This window comes from Pinus tabuliformis, chromosome 3_2, assembly GCF_031772625.1.
Source record: "Pinus tabuliformis cultivar Carrire ecotype Pingquan chromosome 3_2, CPIR1, whole genome shotgun sequence".
NCBI classification, from domain to species: Eukaryota; Viridiplantae; Streptophyta; class Pinopsida; order Pinales; family Pinaceae; genus Pinus; species Pinus tabuliformis.
The window spans coordinates 445027144-445044448 of NC_142302.1; the positions used below are offsets into that span (position 1 = coordinate 445027144).

Here is a 17305-nt window from a genome sequence, read left to right on the forward strand (position 1 = left end):
GAGTTTGCAAAAAGGCTAAACTGAATGGGATTGTAAAAAGGCTAAACTGAATGGACATTTATTAAACAATCTGTTGAAAAGTTTTAGAATATTGTTTCAAGCTAATGCTCATCAAATCTTTCAAAGCAGAAACACCGCAATTATGAGTTGATTGTTTGCTTGGCCTAGTTGCATATTGATGATGAATTTACCAAGACATTATTTATACCTGCAGTTGAAAGATACTAGGAATTATTCTACTCCTGAGTTTTCAATCAATCTAAAGAGTCCTCCACATGCGAGGTAAATTACTGTCAAGCATTCATTTAAAATATGCCATGATTCCATTCATAATTTACTGCAGTCTTCCATTCCATATTTCTTCAAAATCTGCTTGAGCTACTTGGATTGTGAGAGAAAAATACCATTCTTTGTTTGTTGAACTTGAAGACCAAGAAAGTATGTTAGTTCACCAAGTAGAGACATCTCAAATTCTTGCTGCATAACTGAAGCAAATTCTTGACTCATAGTTTCTACATTACTTCCAAATATGATGTCATCTACATAAACAACAACTATTAAAAGTTTATTTGTATCAAATTTTATATATAGGTTGTTGTCTGTTGACCCCTTTTTGAAACCTTGTTGTTGAAGATACTGAATATCATGCACAAGGAGCTTGTTTTAATCCATACAAAGCCTTCTTAAGCTTGCAAACAAGATTTTTATCATTGCCTAGAATAAATCCTTCAAGTTGTTCAATATAAACTTCTTCTTCTAGATCCCCATTTAAAAATGCAGATTTAACATCCATTTGAAATACTTTGAAGTTATGAAAGCTTGAAAGTGCAAGAAACATTCTTATGGCTTCAAGTCTAGCTATAGGTGCAAATGTTTCTTCAAAGTCTATTCCTTCCTGTTGAGTGTAGCCTTTGCAAACAAGTCTTGCTTTGTTTCTAATTACTTCTCCATTTTCATTTAGTTTTTTTTTAGCGCCCATTTTGTCCCAATAATATTTTTATCATGAGGTCTTGGGACTTAACTCCCATGTATGGTTATTTTCTATTTGATCAAGTTCTTCATCCATTGCCTTAACCCAACATTCATCTTTGCTTGCTTGATTTACATTTTGAGGTTCAATTGTGGATAGTAAGTCTAGGTAACTGGAAGTTCCAACAAGAGTTCTAGTTTGTACTCCAGCTTCCTTTTCACCTAGAATTTGAGATTCCAGATAATTTTTCTTAACATACCTTGAAGGAGTCGTTTTGATGCTTTTGTGCTTTCAATTACTTCTTGTGGTGCTTCATTAATTCCCTCTCCTAAAACCTCTTGGCTTGTTGTAGAAACAAGTTTGTCATCTACTGGTGCTTCCCTTTTGGTACCTATGGATGCTTCATCAATTACAACATCAATGCATTCAACAATCTTTTGAAGCCTTTTATTGTAGCATTTGTATCCTTTGCTTCTAGAGGAGTATCCAAGGAGAATTCCTTCATCAGCTCTAGATTCAAACTTTCCAAGCTTATCATCATTATTCTTTATGTAACATTTGCTTCCAAAAACTCTAAAATGTTTAACAGTTGGAGGCTTACCAAACCATAGTTCATAAGGAGTTTTATCACTGTTTACCCAAATATGAGCTTTGTTGAGGATATTCATGGTTGTATGTGTTGCTTTCCCCCAGAAGGTATGAGGCGCTCCGAATTCATCAAGCATGGCACGTGCCATTTGTTGGATTGTTCTACTCATTCTTTCTGTCACTCCATTTTGTTGAGGAGTTTTAGCTATAGAAAATTGCCTCTTACTACCATGTTGTTCACAAAAGTCGAAAAACCCATCTGATATAAACTCTCCTCCTCTATTAGATCTAAAACATTTGATTTTTAAATCTAACTCATTTTCTATTTATCAAATGCTTCATCTTTATGTTTCAATAAGCCAATCCAACACATTCTAGTAAAATCATCAATGAATAATATGAAGTATTGTTCACCTCGAGGAGACTTCTTTCTCATAGGACCACACAAATCAGTATGAATAAGTTCAAGTGGCTTACTTGAAGTACCTTCTTTAGCATTAAACTAAACTTTGGTTTGCTTACCGAATTGACATGATTTGCATATGTTGTTTTCTAGCAGAGAGATGTTAGGCAAGTCACGTACTGCTCCCATTCTGCTTGACTTGTGTAATTGAGTGAAGCTTAGATGTCCCAATCTTTTGTGCCAAAGCCAACTTTCTTCTGATTTGCTCAAGTAACAATGCTCTTGGCCGCCTTCCAAGACATAGACATTACCTGGAGTTCTTGTTCCCTTTATTATGATCTTACCTGTATTGAGATTTCGTACCACACAATTCTTTGATCTGAAAACAACTTCATGCCCTTGGTCACACATTTGACTAACACTCAACAAGTTATGTCTTAATCCATCAACAAACAAAACATTTCCAGCTTTAACCTTATCCTTTAGCAAAACAGTTCCTTTCCCTTTAATAGTAGCAAGTGAGTTATTTCCAAAGGTTACGTTCTTTTCTTTCTTTATTTCATTAAAGGACATAAACTTATCTTTATCACCTGTCATATGCTTTGAGCATCCACTGTCAATGTACCATAGATTTTCTTGATCTCCTGCATACAAAGCTAAACCACAATTTTCAGATTCTATGGTTTTTTCAATGCCTTGGATGTTGCTGTCTTTTGTTCATTCTGAAGAGTTGGTCTCATTTTGCTTCTACATTCAATCTCTTTATGCCCAAATTTATTGCAAAAGGAACATTTTGTTTCATCTTGGAGAGGTGAGAAAGTATTGTAAGAGTATTTCTTTAATCCAATCTCATTCTTTTGTTTTCTTGCTTCTCTAGTCATGATAGTTTTATAAGCGACACATTGAGCAGCCTTATGACCAAAATTATGACAAGTGAAGCATTGACCATTGAAGTAGAAGTTCCTGGGAGTATAGTACCTTTTTGTGTAGTTTCCCTTTTGAGTGTGGTAAGGATGTTTTACCTGAGAGACATTTGATCCCTCATTCCTTTGCTAAGAGCTGGAATTTTGTTGACTGCTTCCCTTTATAGCTTCATGTCCCTGTTTCAGAAGATTTCACAGTCTTTGATGATTCTCCATTGTATCCAAAACCTATTTTTATTAGAGGAGAGCGTTGTACTTTGATGATTTCTTCTAGGGTCTCAAATCCTTTAACAAATCTAAGGTTTAGACCTTTTCTTTTCTCAAGTTCCTTTCTTAGACTTACTATTTCCAATTCTAACTTTTCATTATGCCTCTTTTTTCTAGAATTTGTTTTTTTAGTGCCTCTTCTGCTAATTTAGCTTCTTCTAGAGAAATTTTAAGTTGAATTATTTCTTCAATGAGATTATCCTTTTCTTCTAAGGCATCCATAAAAAGATCATCATACTCATCAATATATTTATCTTCAAATGCCATAAGTAATTGATGTTCTTGATTAGACTCACGTTCTTCACAATTTGAAAGACCATCACTATCTTTGTGTGTGTAGAAACTCTTTTTGTTTTCAAACCTTCCTCTAATATTTACTTTTGCAGAATTCTTCCCTTTTTCATGGTTTTCTTTTTAAGGGCATTTGGCAACATAATGACCAACTCTTCCACAAGCAAAACATTTGAAAGGAAGCTTACCTCTAAATCTCTCAGTTCCTACTTGGAGTTTCTTTACAAAGTTCGCCTCTTCTTCATCTGATACGTAACTTGATTCCTTAAGCTCCTCCTTTTCTTTTCCTTTGGAAGTAGCTTTGAATATTGCTTCTTTGATATCTGAGGGACCCCCTTTTCTCATTTCATAAGTTGTTAAGATCCCCTTCCCTTTTTCATGGTTTTCTTTTTAAGGTCATTTAGCAGCATAATGACCAACTCTTCCACAAGCAAAACATTTGAAAGGAAGCTTACCTCTAAATCTCTCAGTTCCTACTTGGAGTTTCTTTACAAAGTTCACCTCTTCTTCATTTGATACGTAACTTGATTCCTTAAGCTCCTCATTTTCTTTTCCTTTGGAAGTAGTTTTGAATATTGCTTCTTTGATATCTGAGGGACCCCCTTTTCTGATTTCATAAGTTGTTAAGATCCCATGAAGTTGTTCAATAGTAAGGTTTTTCAAATCCTACATTTCTTCAATGGCAGATACTTTTGAATTGAATTTTGGGGTTAGAGATCTTAGGATTTTCTCAACAAGCATTGAATCTTTTACTTCATCACCAAGATTTCTCATTGAATTAACGATCTCATCTACCCTAAGAAAGAAACTTGCAATACTTTCATCACTATGCATTCTAAGAGTTTCATATTGAATTCTAAATGTTGGAAGTTTGGCACTCTTTACCTCAGTGTCACCTTCATAACTTGGGATGATCTTGTCCCCTATAGCCTTTGTTGTATTCAACTACATAACTTTCACAAATTATGATTCTGCCAATTTTCCTAATAGAGAATTGACAGCCTTTGCATTAGTATTCATCAATTAAATAGTATGTATGAGCAGTTAAGAAGAAGATAGAACATTAACACACACAATCATATGAACACCAGGATTTTTAGGCGGAAACCCATTGTGGGAGAAAACCACCGTTGTTGTCGTCTTTGTCTTCTTCTTTTATTAAAAATAATCTTCTTACAGTCTTGTACTGGCAAAGATTTTAACCAGTACGCAGGCTCCTACCTGTAGAAAGCTACAACCTTCTCTCATTTTACAGCTCCTACTAGTAGGGAGCTACAACCCCCTTTCTGAAGACTGTTATCCTCAGCTCTTTGTGGATCACTTTTCAAAATGTTTCAAACTAGATGGCAACCTACTTGATAAAGATGTCAACATGATAGTTATGCAGATGCTACAGGTGAGATAGACAAAGGAATATCAGTTCAGAGACAGAGGAATGATAAAGGTGAAGTTTGGAAAGTATACGCGAACCTATGAATAAAGGTCGCGTACATACACGGGTATAGTGAAAAAAAGTTGCATACAGTTTCCGCACCATGGTATTGGCCCATAGTAATGAGCGCGACAATGAAAATTGGAGCCTGTCAAAGAATACCATCAGCATTACTAAGGGATTAGCCTAAGGTATTGGCTAAAGCCTAAGCTATATAAGGAGATGGAGATAAAAGTGTTAGGTGTGCAAGTTTTGTGTTTTTTATGAATGATTTGATCTGAAACATGTGTGCACCAAGGAGCAAGGAAAAGACACAGATCTAAAAAATCTGAAGTATGGTATCATATGTACTTGTTTGATTTGCTTGTTGAAAATATCTAACTGTGATAAATCTGTGGTGTTAATGATACTCTGACATGAATATGACACAGTAAGGGTTGCGAAGTATATTTTGTGGTTCTAGTGAAATTATGACTCGGTGATTTCAGATATATACATTGGTTTGCCTCTGAAAGATCGCGTACATACACGAAGCTTCTTCTTAATAGTCGCGTATATTTTTTGCAGCATGGACAGCTCTGTACGCAGGTGTCAAATATGAAAGGCATGTACATACACAGAAGTGTTTTATAAGAGTCACATACATCTGCTAGGGTTTTGCAGTATGAGCTAATGATAATGGTTGATATGTTCTGCTATGTTTACTGTTGTTTATCGATGAAGTCTCTCTTACAATAATATGTGTTTGACAACAATGATTGGGCTGAATTGATTATGAATTAGAAGTTGACTAAGTGATGATACTACTGTGTGATAATTTGTATTTGGTTCAATGATTTATGTTGGCTTTAGTATCTGTTTAGCTGACTGTCAGTGGCACAGTGATTCAGATTCAGTTATCAATATTTTGAGATTTGTACGCGGGTATTCTTCAGGAGAAGCGCGTACATACGCAAGTATGATTAAGAACAATAACGTATACAATCAGAGGCATGCTTGATTAGGGTTTGCAGTGGCAGTAGTTGATTTATGTGATGAGTAACATTGTTTGACTTGACATATTGATAAGTGGCTATGCATTGGTATGATATGTTTTGATCTAGTGGCATTGGTTACTTAGTAGATTTGATAATCCAATATTTGAATAGTTGATTTCAAAATTGTTGGGAATGGATCTAGTTTGAAACACTCTAAAAAGTGATCCACAAAGAGTTGAGGATAGCAGTCTTCAGAAAGGGGATTGTAGCTTCCTTCCAGTAGGAGCTGGAAAACGAGATAAAGTTGTAGCATTCTACAAGTAGGACCCTGCGTACTGGTTAAAGTCTGCGTCAATACAACACTGTAAGAAGATTATTTTTAATAAAAGAAGACAAAGACGACAGCAACGGTGGTTTTCTCCCACATTGGGTTTCCACCTAAAAAATCCTCGTGTTCATATGATTGTGTGTTAATGTTCTATTTGCTTCTTAACTGTTCAAACTTACTATTTAATTGATGAATAATGGAATAATAATGCATTGATTAATGTTGCACATATGATCAGATAAGTTATCTAGATATACGCGGGTTTATGTAGTAACAGTCGCGTACATACGTTAGTTTCCTTTACAACAGTCGCGTATAATAGTAAGAATAAGAATAAGAAATTGAAGTGTGTAAAATACTAATTCACCCCCCCTCCCCTCTCAGTATTTTTCCTAACAAAATGGTCCTTGATCATCTAGAAGGATCCTCTTAATCATCATATTCTTCTTGTTGAAGTCCACTAATGAGTTGGATCAGTAGGTGGTTGCACTAGGAGCCTCTACAATGTCCCACACTTCAACTTCCTCCAATAAGAGCATCATTCTCTCCTTCCAAGGGCCAAAATTATCAGCCCCTGCCAATTTGTCGTCCACCATCAACCTTGTTGCCATCACCTCCCAACCAACAAATGGTACAAATTTGCGAACTACGAACCTTCCTCCCTCTCAACTGCTGAAGTCTTTGGTTTTCTGGCAAAATTTTATAAGTTTTGTTCACTGTTAGCAGAAGTTTTATTGCTTGCTGGTCTTTGTATCAGATGTGACAATATCTCTAGTCTGATGCCCAAACCCATCATGAAACAAAACTGATAATTACATTTACATAAAACATTATAACTACTCTACTATATTCTTTTCTGCAGCTAACACACAAGATAAAATAGCAAGCACACAAAATATTAGACACAATGATTTTTGGTTAAATGGACCCTGGAAAAAACCCAACGGCCTCTTGGGAAAAAACAGTCTTCTAAGGAGGATTTTAATTGCTTGAGAAAAATTAATGAAAGTACATATTACATAATACTTATCTCTTCCCTTATTCAGCTGATTTTTCTCTGCTAAAAAAATTGAAATTCATGCCCTACTGTAGCAAATCTCTGCTGCCAGCTATGCTTCGAATTTTGTGCTCAAACTCAGCAAAAATTCTCTGCCCAAAATCAGCGTGGAAAACTGTGCCAAAAGTCTGTTGAAAACGTCCTAGAAATTCATGCCTTGGTGGACTTATTTCAGTCTCGAAAAATACGATCTTAGGCCCTCGATTGCAGCACAAATTTATTGCTCCTGTCTCAGGATTTGTGAACCAAATTTTCTCTTAAACTTGTCAGAAAAACCAGACCATAAATCTCCTTGATTTGTGTGCCAGCAAGCCTCCCTGAGCTCCTCGGTTTTTGATCCCTCTCTAAAGCCTTGGAAGACGAGCTCTCCACATTTCTAGATATTTGGGCCAGCAGATTTTGTCTTCATTTCTCCTGCAAAAAGTCTAGGCCATGGTTGCCTCTTCTCCTTGGAAGTTCCCCTTGCTCCTCTCCTCAAAACAAGTTTGAATGAGCAAAATGATAGTCTCTCTCTCTTTTTGTTTGCTTGGCGAAAATCAATAATAATGGATGGTTGTGATTTAATCTTGAGATCTTAGATTGGAGGGCTAAGATTGAATCCCAAGATTTGGACCCCTCATACATTGGCCCCAACATTAAGTTGGCTCCCTAGTACTTTATAATGTTTTTTCTCCTTGGTCACTTTTTTTTAACCAAAATGAGTAGATTTTTTATATAAATATAGTGTTCCTGTTTGCAAACAAAACCGGGATTTTACATAGTTTTTTCAAGCCTTCAAAGGGCTGCTGATATATCATTTGGTCTGCAAACCTGCCGTATAAGAGTTCTCTGTTCTGCTCACAAAAATTCCCCATTCCAGATCTCCTACAACTATAAATTCGACAAAACTGAAGCATTAAATATTTACATTTGCATTGTCATTTAGAAACTGTGGGAAAAAACTTATAAAATCTAAATATCCATTGGCGCTGGACTGTTAAGGTCCAAACCAGTGGAGACTTCTTCAGTGCCTTTGTTCAAGTCCAGCTCGGTAGATTCCTCCTCGTTTTTCTTGCTGCTCTCCTCCACTTTGAGCTTCAGCTGCTCAATTTGTTGCCGTAGTGCATCTACTTCATCTTCCAGCTGTCGAATACGCTCCCTCTTTTCCAGTTGTCTCTCCCGCATCATTAGGTTCTCTTGTTGCTGATGATGTATGTCGCGTTACAATTCAGACAGGCCTTCCCCAAAATCCAAGTGGTCTTGCACACAATTGATGCAGATTGGTCGATTTCTCCTACCCGCCAGAGAAATTCCCACCCGCAGTCCCCATGACCTCAGACTACGACTGCCCCAAGAGCTCGACCAAGAAATATCCTCAGCACTCTACACACTGGAATCCATCTTCAGACTAGCCAGAATGTCCCAGAACCTTCTGTTGCTCCCACTCAATTCCAAGATGTGCTTGACCCATCGGTCCAAGATCCAACCTTCCACCACCCTGTCCACCTCACTGGCCTCCAACCAAGCCCCAGGGATCTGACCCAGGACACCCTCACAGACCCGAGGTTTATAAACCTTCTCTCCAACAACAATCTTAAAATCAGTCGTGTTCAAATAGACTTCCCTCCGCGGGTCGACGCTCAATTCTTCCCTGAGGTTCTGGACCCGAATCTCCTCCCAATTAAGCAAAATAACGACACCCATCCTAGCAACAGCACTCAGACCCTCAATTGCACTCGACTCACAGCCCCCTGAAGCTTCCCACTTGAAATCTCAGGTACATCTGACTCGAGTTTCTGCCCATCAACCCAGACCCAACAACTGACTCGCAGCGACCTCAGCTTCAGCCACCAAGCCTTCGCAAAGGCCACCTAAGCAAAACATAACCTTAAACCATAAAAAATGAACATATCGTTATTCCTTTTATAGCAGCTACAGGAATGTGCGATGATGTTGTGTCGTGTGAAGAAGCTAATGCAGCTAAGATCCCGATGGACTTCCACTATTTCCCAGTGATCCGCCATAAAATCCCAGCACTGCTCCTAGTCCATCCTTCCCATCCTAAGCATCCTCCCACGAGCAAACAGGGTTGTTCTGTGCACCGGAGTTAAATGTTGCCCTGGAATCCCCATAATCCTGCAATCTCCCGAGATGGTGCATCTTCCTTTGCACCTCGAATCAGGGCGTGGGAACGGAATACACACATAGAGGTCTCTTTCATGAGCAAGTGTAGTACCAGGGTGACGAACACCGACACATCGCAGATGTAAGCAGAGGACGCTCCTGCCACAAGGCTCCATGACAGGCTAAGGCTCGCATGTAATGATGTGACAGGGCCCAAGGGACAGGGGGATGAGGTGGGCAGGGGTGGAGAACATGGCAAGAAGGAGGGGAGGCAGGATTGGATGGGAGAGGGGAGCGACGAGGAAAATGAGAGGAGAATGGCGAGGAAAGGCATGGGGGGGATAGATAGAGAAGAGGGGAGGCGAAGGGAAGGGGAAGGGACAAAAAGAAAAGGGGAGGGCTAAGGGGAGGGTGGAGGGGCCAAATAGCCACCCTAAGAAATTTGAAAGCAATATCTCCAATTCCAAAATTTGTTGACTTCCTTGCAAGGCTGAGAGCAACCTCCACAATCCAAAATTTGTATCTCATCAACACACTTATGGGATGTTAGTCGTGCTCACGACCTCATTCACAATGCACCTTTCTTCTCTCAATTGGCATGCATGGTTAGCCTGTTTGTCAGCTTCGTGGTTATTTCCTCTGAGAATATGGAAGAAAGACACCAATTCGAAGGAGGGGATCAGCCCCTGGGATCTCTTGATAATTTGGTTCAAGGTAGTGTTTTTAGCTGATGAAGCATAGATCATATGCCTAATAATTATCATGGAGTCTCCTAAAACCTGTATTGTTTTTATGCCCTTCTTTTGAGCCAGTGTGAGGCCCAAGAACAAGCCATACGCTTCTGCTTGGTTGTTGGTCTTCCATCCAAGCCCCAAAGCATATCTATATTAATTCCTTCGAGATTATTGAGAATACCTCCCCCTCTTGCCACCCCATTCCTTGGTCACTTTTTCTCTCATAAAGTGAACTTTCAAATATCAAGTTACTATAATTTTATAAAATGTCACATGTACTTTTTCCTCATAAAGTGATTTTATAACACAAGTCACTTTGATAATAAAGTACAAGGTACATAGTACATAGTACATTAAAAGTACATTTCCCCTCATGACTTAATTATAACACCTCAAGTCCACCACAAAAATTATTAAAGTGTCTTCCTAGGCTTAGAGACCAAAGGCCATAGGAAACACTTCCTTGGTATCCTCCTTAATTTTTCAACAACTTGTGTGCAAATCATAAGCTATGGAGACATTTGAAGGTGATGCTTGTGTGAAGCACTCTAATGCCTTTAACATGGAATATGGCTCACTCCATTACTCTTATGGTTCTTGCACCCATGATGTTGATCTCACTTGATTCTATGAGTATGTGTTAAATTTTTGCTCCAGGGTATAGCTACATCCCTTGACCGATTATATGATGATTCTCCAAAACTTCAAAGAAGATGTCCAACCCCACCTAACAACTGCACCAAGCACTCTGACAGAGGATGTTGGGAACTGATTAAGGAGCATTGACCTTAGGATGCCTTGGCACAATTGATGACACCCTCACCTTTCTCTAGGACCTTGGGCATTGCCCTCCAAATCTAGGATGTTACCTTGACAACAAATATACCCCAGAGATGACAGGACGCGCCTAGGTTGGCATTGCACCTACTTGATGAACATTGCCTTGGCTTTGAGGATATTTGACGATGATGATGACATGGGATCCCTCCGAGAGGGGATGGTACATTGTTCTGTATGATGACGTCATGCCCTAGCATTCTGACATCTCCTTGTTGATGCTTGGAGGGATGATAGGGGCACATTTGTAGATGATGTTTAGTTGAGGGAGCCTTGCTTGATGATTGGGCATCCACTTGATGAGGAGACATGACTTTTGGGATGATATGCACCCCTTGGAGACATCCATTGCACCTTTTATGGAGAGATGCACCTTTTGGAGGATGACTTCACCCTTCGAGGGAATTTAACTCACACGTGTGGGTTAAATGAGGCATTTTTAATCTTGTATTAGTGATTTAGCAATCTTTGGGGTCAACATGTGACCTATCCCACTTGTAATCATTATTTAATATTATTTTAAAGCTTTCGGGGGTAAGCAGAGTAAATTGACTTGGTTGCCCTGATATAAATAGAGGGAAGTCGATTTCTCTTGATTCATTGTCATACTTGGAGATTCGCACTAGCAACTTGTCTCTTCTCTCTTGTGCACTATGGAGCACTAGTGTAGAGAACTTCTTATGAAGGATGTTTTCACAGATTATTCTCTCTTAGATGATTATAGGTGATTTTTTTATGATATGTGCTAATTTAATGTAAGTTATCGTCTTCCATCTTGTTATTTAATGAATTAGCGTTTAATGAAATTTTCACCAAAGTTTTATTAATGTTTTGTGGCTCCAAAATCTCCTTACAAAAAATTTTCATCAAGTTTCTCTTGAGGTGATTTAGGTTTAGCTCCCTCCCTGAATCTCCAAAGAAGATAGAAGGATGCTTGTAATATCCCCAATTTTGATTTTCAACATCAGAGATGAGTTTGGGATAGGACGCAATTCCAGCACCGAGACTTAGGAGGAAAAGAGAATATTGCTGCTCTAATGGAAAGTGAGGACCACAAGAAAGAGAAATTCGACCCAAGGAGGGAACTCGAACTCTTGGAAGAGAGAGGAAAGAGATGGGAGTGTGAATTAGAAAGAGAGAGAGAGTGAGGACCACAAAGAGAGAAGGAACCACAAATTATAAATAGAGCAAGAAGCACTCATTTTGGTCATTCATTCATCTATTCAGAAATTATGTCTTTGACATAGCACGCATGAGCGGAAGCCAAGTCTGCAAGTGTTGTTTAGCACACGAGTGTCTCCGAGCAAAGGTCTCAAACCTTGCTTTAGTGGACTTTGAGTGCCATCCCAAGGAGGGAGTTCGACTTAGTCCCAAATCGTACCAACAGCAAGGAGGTTGAGTTACAGCAACAGAGAGAATAGCAGCATGGAGGCCGAGTTACAGCAGCAGGGAAAGTAGCAACAAGGAGGTCGAGTTATAGCAGCAGGGAAAGTAGCAACTGGGAGGCCGAGTTACAGCACAGGGAAAGTAGCAGCAGGGAAGCCGAGTTACAGCAACAGGGAGGTCGAGTTACAGTAGCAAGGAATGTTGTAGCAGCGCAGAGACTGTGCAGTGCTTGGAGGAGACCCACTTGGGAGTTAAGAAGTGAAGAGAGTTTGGGCGTAAATCTTGAGGTGGAGTCCGGGGAAGTGTTTTGGGGTATTTCCCAACATTTTGGCGAAGCAGAAAACGCAGCATCTGCTACATGCTACATCTTTTGCTTGTGGAGGAGGGCCAAGCATTTGGGGTCAATTTTTGAGCATCAAACTAGGACAAACCCTTTCTGGGTTTCTCTGGATTTTTGACAAGGACCTCAGAAATAATTTGGCAGATTTGAGGGGTCAAACAGGGGTCCCGATTCAACCAGTAGCTAGAGGAGCTAGGGGAAATTGGGCCTAATTTCCGAAGTCAAGCATTTGCCAATTCCTTCGTGGGTTATTCTAGGTATTTGGTGGAGAGGTCGGGATTAATTTCCCAAAATTTTATGAGCACCGTAGAGGGCCCTAGCAGCAGATCCATTCAGCCAGCAGCGTATTTCTAGGTAGTTCAACGCAGAGCCAAGGGATAGAGCATCAACATATTTGAGGGGGGCTTCTTATTATTCATTTGGGCTTAGCTAGCTTGCATGAGCAAGCCCAAGTGCACTCTTTCCAGCACCTCATTGTACCCTCTTATTTATTAATAAAATGGCTCAGCAGCGTAGTTTCTAGCTTAAAAATGGTGTTCTGATGCTTGAGTATTTTTCTGTGTGTTTTTTGTTATGTTTGCTTTGTTTATCATTGTAAATTTCCGTTAGGAATATTACAGTGGTATCAGAGCCATAATCTTGGCTCAGGGTGTGGGAAAGATTAGAATCAAACAACATGGCGGTAACCTTGAATGAGGTGATTAGGATGCAACAAATGATGATTGATGTGGGGGAGAAGTTGATTCATTCCACAATTGGGAATCTGAACATGATTGCAACTGATGTGGAGTTATTGGGAGCAAATTGGAGGGCATACCAATCACTAGGTCATGGCATTCAGGCGTCCCTCTCTTTTTGGGAATTTTGTGAACTAAGGGGCATGCACAAACCAATGGAGATTCGATGGGATTCCACAGGAATGATGAGGAGTATTAAAGAAGAAGATTAAAGAGTAGTTGAAGGGGCCATGGTTGGCAAGGAGATAGTTGAGCATACACCCATTGATGAGGCGTCATCCATTGTTGAGGTATCCATTGATGAGGTATCTGGGGTTGTGACCGAGTTCTCAGGTGATAGCAACGCACCACAAGTTGATGAGGTGTCGGAAGACAGCTCCACCGTTGTTGAGGAGTCGATAGGTACAGAGGCCTCTAGGTCCATGACAGAGTTGTCGGACGACAATCACCTGCAGTTGACTGGTGAGCATGTCTTGCATGTTGGGTTGTCTATGGAGGAGCAGTTGGAGGCTCATGTTGAGTCCATGATGGAGGAGGATGTGCAGCCATCCTTTGGGCTAGCCATTGATGAGGGGCAGCAAAGAGGCCACGCGTTGGGTTTTCAACACAGTTCGCTTCAGAGGCACACTGATGGGATCTACAGCGTTATTATCCCACCCTTACGCATTGGGTTGAGGGAGGCAGAGTTGTCTAGACAGACCCGAGGGGATGGCCAGGTTAGCAGGACTGAGCGACATGAGCTGAGTATGACACTACATCATCTTGGAGGGCTTGTTCCTTCCACAAGGGATTGTACATTCGATCCCTCCTTTGGGATTGGATGGCAAGAGGTATTGAGCTGGTACCCGATGGACCAGGCTAGGCGGTTGGATACATCCATGGCCACAGTTCAACAGAGGCCAAGGATTACCAGAGGGACTCGAGGGCCAGACTGTTTTTGGGATCCAGGTGGGATTTCCCATCACATCATAGAGCTGGTAGGTGATGGTAGTAGCTACGTGATGGATTTGACGCTTGGGCGCACACACATTTTCAGATCTCCATCAGAGCCCCAATCAGCACTAGTGACAGGATGGTTTGACAGGCGAGCAGACAGATTTCATGAGTTGTCTTGGCATATTGACTGTGCGTGGAGTCACAGGGTGATTAGCTTACTTTGGCAGGAGCTGGTAGGAGGAGGTGGCATCAGCAGGCTATCAGACAGGGCATTGTATGGAGACAATGCTCTCTTATTGACATATGGGACGCAGGGGCTACTGAGGCTAGGCACAGTAGTATCATTCTCATTAGCATGTGAGGAGTTAGGCCGCTTAGGTCTATCTGGGCAGATGAGGAGGTATAGCTCACATCGTGGAGGGCTTACCAGCAGAGTGGTAGTAGAGATGGTGATCCTGACAGGATGTGAGATGTTGCCTATGGACTCAGTCTTAGACCTTGATATCCAGGGTTGTATAGGGGTATGCAGTGGTGCAGAGCAGTATGCGAAGGAGCACAGATGTGTGCAGTGGTGCAGAGCAGTAGGCGAAGGAGCACAGATGTGTGCAGTGGTGCAGAGCAGTATGCGGAGGAGCACAGATGTGTGCAGTGGTGCACAAAGATGTGCAATTGGGTGCAGTTGTATGCCAGGAGACACGAGGATACATGGTTATATGCAGTAGTGTGCAGGGTTGCACTGCGGACTGAGGGAGTGCTACTAGCAGGGAGATTCCTTGACGAGGATGTCAGGCATGTCATTGGGGTGGACATACCCAAGTTGGGAGAGCAGATCAGTCACGAGACAAGCCGGGAGCGTCCACACAGGTTCTTGATCATACCCATCGAAACCCACGCATCTTCCACTCATTGGCACCACGTGCAGTTGAGGGGAGCCTTGTGTTCGATCCAGACCCACAGTGTGGATAACAGGACTTGGGAGATTTTCCTGAGACGACACTATGAGATTCAGTGCCTCAGGGGCACGATAGATATTCTCCAGTGGAGGAGCAGGGTCGGTGCGCGAGTTGACAGCCACAGGCTGGGAGATGAGGTGATCTTCTGCAGGGGTGGCATATTGTTCATCACTGAGCCTATACCTGGGGAGTTGGTCACGGGGGAGACATGTGCCACTCTTTCCACAGGGCATGTCGGGATCCTGCATGAGCAGAGGATACCGTGTGTGATTGAGGCAGTTTTCCAGTGGGTGTCTGGGCTCCAGACATTGTATTGGCACATTACCGAGAGGGTGGATGGTAGACTTAGTGGTGATGGTTGGCAGGAGCAAGATGGATCCACATACATTGAGTCGATTGCGAGTATCGAAAACCCATCTATTGGCTGCATTCAGGGGGTAGCTATTTGGCACATGCGGTTTCCAGTGGTCATCAGTACTACGCAATGGTAGGCACAAGGCAGTTTAGCATGCATCAAATTAGTTCATGATATATGGAGCATATATATTGATTGCATGCAGGGACCAGAGATGAGGCATGGATGGATTCCAACGGCTGTCAGAGCTATGTCGCAACAGGTCTGGCTATGGGATCTGGGGATCCAGTTGGTTGATAGATCACTCTGTCTCATGATGAGCGGAGTCATGGCAGAGAGTGGCAGAGAGTGGCAGAGAGTGACCTAGTTCACTCTTAGGTTAACACATGGGGGTTCGCGGAGGCCTTCATCGAATGGCGAGGCAGGATTTCTCTGTTGCTGCACAGGTTCGGAGTTAGATTTAGATGGGTAGACTTTGGCATCATGGAGATGTCTGGGCAGGATGTGTCTCGCCTCTATCAGTATTCCACCATCAGGTTCCAGGAGAGGAGGATACAGTGTACGCACGATGGGCAGTCTGTTAGAGCCAGAGTGGCACAGCGACAACATGGTGGCACCCTTCTATGGCTAGCATGGGACCCAAGCATCACAATACTAGACAGCTCAGCGACCATTAGGGGTGAGTTGGCTGCTACAGGGGTAGGTCACTCAGATCTTCCTTTGGGCTTTAGCAAGTCACTGATGTCGTGGGGGACTTCCAATATTTATACCAGACAAGATAGTGAGTGGAGCGAGGGGAGCTTCAGGTGGGACAGGATGGATTGGGATCCTGGTATTGAGGGATTCTTTCATGTCAAGATAGTGCAGGGACCTAGGATGACTCAGCGGCACGTTTGGGACCCCGGTATTACTGATGGTGATAGGGGTGATTAGCAAACAGAGGAGGTGTTGGTTCAGGCATTGCTTGAGGACAAACAATTTTTGGCGGGGAGGACTGTAATATCCCCAATTTTGATTTTCAACATTAGAGATGAGTTTGGGGATAGGACGCAATTCCGGCACTGGAACTTAGAAGGAAAACATAATATTGCGGCTCTAGCGGAAAGTGGGGACCATAAGAAAGAGAAATTCGACCCAAGGAGGGAACTCGAACTCTTGGAAGAGAGAGGAAAGAAAAGGGAGTGTGAATTAGGAAGAGAGAGAGAGTGGGGACCACAAAGAGAGAAGGAGCCATGAATTATAAATAGAGCAAGAGGCACTCATTTTGGTCATTCATTCATCTATTCAGAAATTGTGTCTCCAAGCGAATATCTCAACCCTTGCTTCGGTGGAATTCGAGTGCCAGCCCAAGGAGAGAGTTCGACTTAGTCCCAAATCGTACCAACAGCAAGGAGGCTTAGTTATAGCAGCAGAGAGAGTAGCAACAGGGAGGCCAAGTTACAGTAGTAGGGAAAGTAGTAGCAAAGAGGCCGAGTTACAGCAACAAGGAAAGTAGCAGCTAGGAGGTCGAGTTATAGCACAGGGAAAGTAGCAGCAGGGAGGCCGAGTTTCAGCACAAGGAAAGTAGCAGCAAGGAGGCCGAGTTACAGCAGCAGGGAGGTTGAGTTACAACAACAAGGAAAGTTGTAGCAGTGCAAGGATTGCGCAGTGCTTGGAGGAGACCCACTTGGGAGTTGAGGAATGAATGG

The 17305-nt window shown here is 41.7% G+C and overlaps 1 protein-coding gene across 6 annotated transcripts in view; it reads right to left on the minus strand.

The window, feature by feature from the left end:
• The window catches only part of LOC149181216 (uncharacterized), a 134464-nt gene that overhangs the window by 93049 nt on the left and 24110 nt on the right, over positions 1-17305 (minus strand). The window lies entirely within an intron of this gene.